This window comes from Rhamphochromis longiceps, linkage group LG6 (assembly GCF_057381845.1).
Source record: "Rhamphochromis longiceps isolate RC_006_pf linkage group LG6, R_longiceps_female_GT1.1, whole genome shotgun sequence".
Lineage (NCBI taxonomy): Eukaryota > Metazoa > Chordata > Actinopteri > Cichliformes > Cichlidae > Rhamphochromis > Rhamphochromis longiceps.
The window spans coordinates 12926784-12933749 of record NC_140562.1 but is presented as its reverse complement, the minus strand read 5'-3'; positions in this window follow the sequence as shown (position 1 = coordinate 12933749).

Sequence of the window (6966 nt, the reverse complement as noted above, 5' to 3'; positions counted from 1 at the left end):
ACACGTACAAAAGACAACAGAAGTGCTCCAGGATGCTGGGCGCAGTGTTGAGCTTTTGTTATCTTGTGGCTACACAAGCCAGCAAGTACCAACGACCGGATTTGATGTGTGGTAGTAACAGGTAAATGAACTTTTTTTTAAATTATTTGAATATATATGAGTGCTTGTGTATGAATACACAAACAATACATACATGCTTTCAATTGTGTAATTTAAGTGATCTAGTAGCTTTGCTTTGGAAGTTCAGTTCATGCTAGAAATGTGTGTTGGAGTTTGTACGTGTTTTGTCTCTAGGTGCCACCGCATATATTTATATATAAACATATATAAATAAAACCACTTTTTTTACGTTAGTAATTCCTTTTGTGCATAATTTTATATTATTGTTAATAATAAATTAATTAAAGCAACAAAACAATCTGAAGAGCCGGTTCGGAGCCGAAAGAGCCGGCTTTTTAGTGAGCCGGCTCACTAAAAAGAGCCGGAAATCCCATCACTAGTTCACACCGCTGTCGGCCACTGTCTTTTTCTTTTCTTTTTTCACTTAAATGACCTCTGACAAGAAAGCCTAATTTCTGCTGTTCAACACTGAAGAAATTTAAACTTTTTAAAATTATTCAAAATTGCAGAATATTGTAGAATATTTTTAAGGTTATCTGCTATAAAAAGCCAGACCAGGAAAATCTCCTTCATGTTTTTCTGTGTTTTATTCTCAGTTACTTTGATGTTCACAATTCTGATGAAGTCTCACATGTATCAGTACTGATAAAGTATCAGAATTATAATATTTCTGACTGTCTGAGGCTAAATTGAATCGAATCAGGACTTTGAGAAACCGGAATCAAATGGATTATTGAAATCACTGATGATACGCAGCCCTAGTGAGCAGCCTAGGCCCAACAGAGTGGATGTAGCTGTGGGTAATAAGAAAAGATGAAAAGAACTATTGATAACTTTTGTGTTAAGTTAAGGCCTGATTCGTCTGAAATTCATAGCCAGTGCTCTGACACGGTGCCATCAATCTTTGAATGCTGAAAAAGCACAATGTATCCAGAAAACACATTGTATGCTGCAATAAATGCACTGCCCAAGCGTCCCCTCTCCCCACTGCCTTTCAGCAGCATGCAACAGCAAACAGGTTGTCAGGCCAAGATGATGATTAAGTTTAACATCTTCTACAATATTGACAAAGCAATTTAAGCACAAGTTTGTTAGTTAATAATTTAGAAATGAATATTGTCTGTATGGACTACCCCCCCCCAAAGAAAGTGCACATGTAAAACTGCGGTGTTAAACGATGCGGTTGAAAAATTTGAGTGCGCCTAACTTTTGTGCCGGTACGCCGTACCAGTGCGCCCATGTCAAAAAGTTAGTCTAGAGCCCTGCTTTAAGCTGGGCAGAGGGGGGAGGGGCGGTAGTTACACTCAGTAGCACACGAACAGAGCCAGAGGGAGAGACAGAGCCAGGGACAACAACATCACATTAGAAAGGTATAGTAATCATCCACAACTATTTTCAGTTGCAGATGATAAAGGATTCGGAAAGTTTATTCATGCAGGTCCATATGACAGAGAATGTGCATCTTCTTTTTGTTTTCATATTATAATTTATATTTAATTGTGTTGTGGCTTGCAGTGTTTTGTGTTGTTTCACTTTAAATTTGTAAAAGGAAAAAGCTGAAAATTTAAATAGTTAAAAGTTTAAATGTGAATAGTTGGTTTTTGTATTATATGATTTATTTATTACATTTTATGTGGAGTGAATAAATAAAAGTATATTTACGGTGGCCCCTATAGACAAAGCACATACAAACTCCAAATCACGTACAAACTCCAAAACATGCAAAAACTCCAAAACACGTAAAAACACGTACAAACTCCAAAACATGTAAAAACACGTACAAACTCCAAAACACGTAAAAACTCCAAAACACGTAAAAACACGTACAAACTCCAAATCACGTACAAACTCCAAAGCATGTAAAAACTAAAAAACACGTAAAAACTCCAAAACATGTAAAAACACGTACAAACTCCGACGCACATAAAAACTCAAAACACGTACAAAACACAACAGAAGTGCTCCAGGATGCTAGGGCGCAGTGTTGAACTTTTGTTACCTAGTGGCTACACAAGCCAGCAAGTACCAACGACCGGATTTGGTGTGTGGTAGTAACAGGTAAATGAACTTTTTTTTAAAAAATTATTTGACTATGAATGCTTGTGTATAAATACACAAACAATACACATATGGTTTCATGCTTTCAATTGTGTAATTTAAGTGATCTAGGTAGCTCTGTTTTGGAAGTTCAGTTCATGCTAGAAATGTGTTTTGGAGTTTGTACGTGTTTTGTCTCTGGGGGCCACCGCATATATTTATATATAAACATATAAAAATAAAACCACTTTTTTTTTTACGTTAGTAATTCCTTTTGTGCATAATTTTATATTGTTGTTAATAATAAATTAATTAAAGCAACAAAACAACCTGAAGAGCCTTTTTGGAGCCGAAAGAGCCGGCTCTTTTTAGTGAGCCGAACCGAAAGAGCCGGTTCTCTAAAAAGAGCCGGAAATCCCATCACTGTCAGCTACACAAGCTTTAGTGGAGAGTCTACAGCTAGTGTGTGAGCATTAAACACACACCACATACTCTCCCTGCCTCTCTGTAGAGTCACGTTTACAAAGACACAGGGACAGATCATAGATTTCACAGACAGTGGGGGAAAAGAAGATTTTTCCTTTAACAGTTAATGTTGCTGTGTCTCTGAGATGCTGACAGTGGTGGAATAAATCTGTACATTTACTTCACTCCTGCATTTAACTAAGGACAGGTTTCTAGAATTTAACATATCAGGATGTAAATCATATAATCTAGTCCTTGTCAGGCTTTAAAATGAGGTAAATACCAATGATGTATTACACAAATTACACTAGAATGTTTTTATTAAGATGCAAAATCCTAACATCTGTAAAACTGTATAACAGCTGTATAACCTGTAATAACAGGTAACAAGTGTTGGTTAATGTTTTACTGAAAATAACATCAGCCAGGGAAGAAAAGTCTGTTTAGTTAGTTAGTCAATTGATAGTTTTATATATTTTTTGTATTTGTAAACTTGATTCAAAGCTTCCCTGACATGATGATAAAAAAGTACTTTAAGATTACTTTCAGCAACAAGTACTGAGGTCAAAGTTCAGGAAATGATCAATGTTCAGAACCTGTTGCGTTTTGGTGTGATCATAGTGCTGCATAAATGTAAGAATGTATTACTCAACATCTCCTCTTTTTAAATATATAATAAAGAAAACAAGTGACTAGAACTTATATTGTCTCATATTGTTATTAATTGTCAGGTTGCTTGTTAATCTTTTGTCTGTCAGTTTGTCCAGATAAACTTTGTTTCTCGTGGTTTAGTTCATACAAACCGTCTCCTCTCAGATCTCAGAGAACTGAAGCCTTATTATGAGTGCCTGTACAGTATGATAGTGTCTGTGGCACTGAGAAATCAACTGTTTCATTTTAATAAAATGAAAGACTGATTAACGGCTGATGTTTTCTGCTCCCCACAGATTTTACAACAACCAGCTAAAGTGGCCGCTGACAATAAGCCAGTTAACCTGAGCCTCTTTCTCATAGTAGGCCAGGCACGTTTGGATAACTTTATTCCATTAATAAATGAATTCATCATTTAAAAACTGCTGGATTGTCTTGCAAAATACTACACAAGATATTTTCTAAGTCCTTCTTATATAAACTTTCAGGATTTTATTGGTGATGACAGATTATATTGACTGATTCTTCTGGAAGGAAAGAAAAATAAAAACTGGAGGATGCTGAGTAGAGAGGGTGGATGTGAGACGAGTCAGTAAGAATGTAGATGGATAATAGAAACTGATAATGAGATCATTAAGAATGATGAAATGTGATTATTTGTATTTTAGTTTTTTGTTTTTAGTGAAGGGATAATTCAAATTACACTTTCAGCAGCGCCTAGTGAGGAAAAGAAAATGAGAAGCTGTTGTGTTTCGTTGTGACCACACGGGGGCAGTGCAGCATAGTGAGCCTGCAAATCAGTTTATACCTTTCATATAATGTGTGAGTTTGTTTATTCTGAATTTTATTTTTCAGTTAGGTTCCACAGTTCATATATCATGTATAATTTTTCATTAGTTTCAGTGTTTGTTTGTATTTTATTCTATTCATGATGGTTGTGTTGACAGATTTGTCCAAATTTAAAGCTATAGATGTGAACTTTTGGTTCCTTTATGTATAAACACTAAGCTGTTTATAAATAATCCATATTTGTGGATTTGTACAGTCCTGAAAGATGCCCATACATTCAGCTACACTCAGCATTAGTCCAGCTGAAGATCCTAATTTCATGTAGCAACTTCTTTTCCCTGATCCCGCCTCCACAGACAGATGTGCACAGAGGTTCAACAAGGCACAGGCCTCGATCACTGAAGACAGACCGCATCAAGAGTGTGACCTCCAAAGTGATTTAGTTATTCACTTCAGCCAGCCTCTTTTGTCTCCATTTATTTAAAATCTGCTCTAAGAAATTCACATTCTATGGAAGCCCGTTTCCGCCACTAAAAAAAAAAAAAAGGATCCATAACTCAAAATTTCGAGTTATTTTCTCGAAATTTCGACATATTAACTCAAAATTTTGAGAAAAGCAACTCGAAATTTCGAGTTAGTGCTGCCAATCAGTAATCTACGTGAATGACGTCATTTCCATGTTACCCGGAAGCTGAAGCCCTCAGCTACAAATGCTACAGCTAAGCTACCGGTATTACATCCAGTCGTGAATGCACAGATTGCTGAGTGTTTTCAGCCTGGCTTCACAAATGATGAAATCCCTGTGTTATTAGCTGAATCACATGGTGTTACTATCAGCAAACATACTTTAATTTTTTGGGATCCGTTTTTGAGTGCGCGGTCCTGCGTAATATGCTTCCGGGTAACAAGAAAGCGACCGCATTCACGTATATTTTTGATTGGCAGAGCTAACTCGAAATTTTGAGTTATATTTCTCGAAATTTCGAGAAAATAACTCGAAATTTCGAGTTATGGATACTAGCTTTTTTTTTCTTTTTTTTTTAGTGGCGGAAACGGGCTTCCATACATTTCTCACCTTTTAAATTGAGATGTTTTTTTCTAGGAGACATTTGAGAAGGACTTGACAGGTATAAAACAACTGGGAGAAGTTAAGAATATTGTTGAAATAAAGAAAATGTGGATGATGAAGTCACAAAGGATGTCATTGACTAGGGCCTGAAAGACTCCTGGTGTGTTTGCTGAAAATGCTATTTTCAAATAACCGAAACGACCCATTTGGGTTTAAAAATTATACTGATTACTGGAAGGTGAAGGAGGACCAGTAAGCGAGTCAATGGAGCAGTCATAAGGACGATGAGGTGTGAGATAAAGAGCTAAACCTCCTCTCACTTTGGTTAAGGGTAAACAGCCTATTGCCCGCAGCATCAGCTAAATCCTTTGTCATAAACACTTTGCAATGAAATTTGGGTTTGGTTTCAGCATGGCTTCGGCCCATCTCAGAGCTCACCCTCGCAGCAGGATAACCATGAAAGCAAATTTTGCACAGTCTGAAGAATAAGTTCTACTTTGTTGATGAAACACTAGGAAACACTGTTTGAGGAACCCTCTGTTCTTTTCTAACTCGCTGGTGAAAACTTCAGGTGGCCTTTCCAGAGGTACAAGCTCTCTGAGCTGTGCTGCTGACCATGTCCATCGTTTTATGACCACAGTATACTCATAACGGATGTCAATCCAGCAGATTATCTTTGGCATGTGGTGGATCAGAAGATTTGCAACATGGATGCACAGCCGACAAACCTGAAGCAACTGTGTGATGCTATCATATCAATATGAAACTAAATCTGTGAGGAATGTTTCCAGGTCTTTGTTGAATCTGTGCCACAAAGAATTAAGGCAGTTCTGAAGGTGAAAGAAGGTCCAAAACAGTACTGGCAGGTGTAACTAATGAAGTGGACAGTGACTGTATTTAGTGTCTAGATGTTTTTTTCAGTATTTTATTCACTTAATAGCAGGACAGAATACCACATGACTGTGGCCTTGTGTTATACCCTCTCTGCTGCAGTGATGCTGCAGACAAACACAAACATCGTGATTAGACATTCAAGAAGAGCCTCTTAAAGATGAAGGTCTGTGTCTCTTGACCTAAACACATAATCCAGTTAAATCTGATTTATGTTCATTAATGCCCCTCACACTGTAACTTAAAGTAATAAATCGGTCACTGATTAATTACAGAAGTACGTCTGTGAGCATAAAGATGTAAGCCTTGGACCATCAGGATAAAATGTGGTTGGGAAACTTAACAAGCTTTGATAAAACTTCATCAGTAGCTCAAGCAAGACCTCAAAACCTTCGATCACCACGGGTGGTTAGCAGACTGTGGTTGTACCATGCAGCCTAACAACATGCAGTAAATTGCAGGTTAAAGCAGTCTGCTTACACATTGTTAAACGAGGGAAGGGAACTAATGTGGCTGTCACATTACCCTTTTGTCCCATTTCATCCCAGGACTTGATTAAATTGCTGCTCACTTTCTACAGTACTTAAAACTGATCAGTAGGACCTGAAACTGCAAACATTCAAACATTCAGGCCAACAATCAGTTGGTGAACATATTAATCTACTACAATTAGCAAAAATGAATAAATAAACAGAAGAAAGTTAGAGTGATATCAGAGTCATGCAAGTTTTTGACCAGGAGGTTAAACTCATGCAAATTAGCTTCATCTAGGCTCATGAAAACACTTTCCTGCTTATAAACAGCAGATCATTTGTGTCAGTGTGTCAGGATGGTTTATATTTGAGCTTTTAGTTCACACAGAACAATTTTTATTAATTGTTTTTAGCGATTACGAAAGTCTGTGAATCCCCAAATTGTTCAGTTGTTCTCTTTGCTCCCCATGA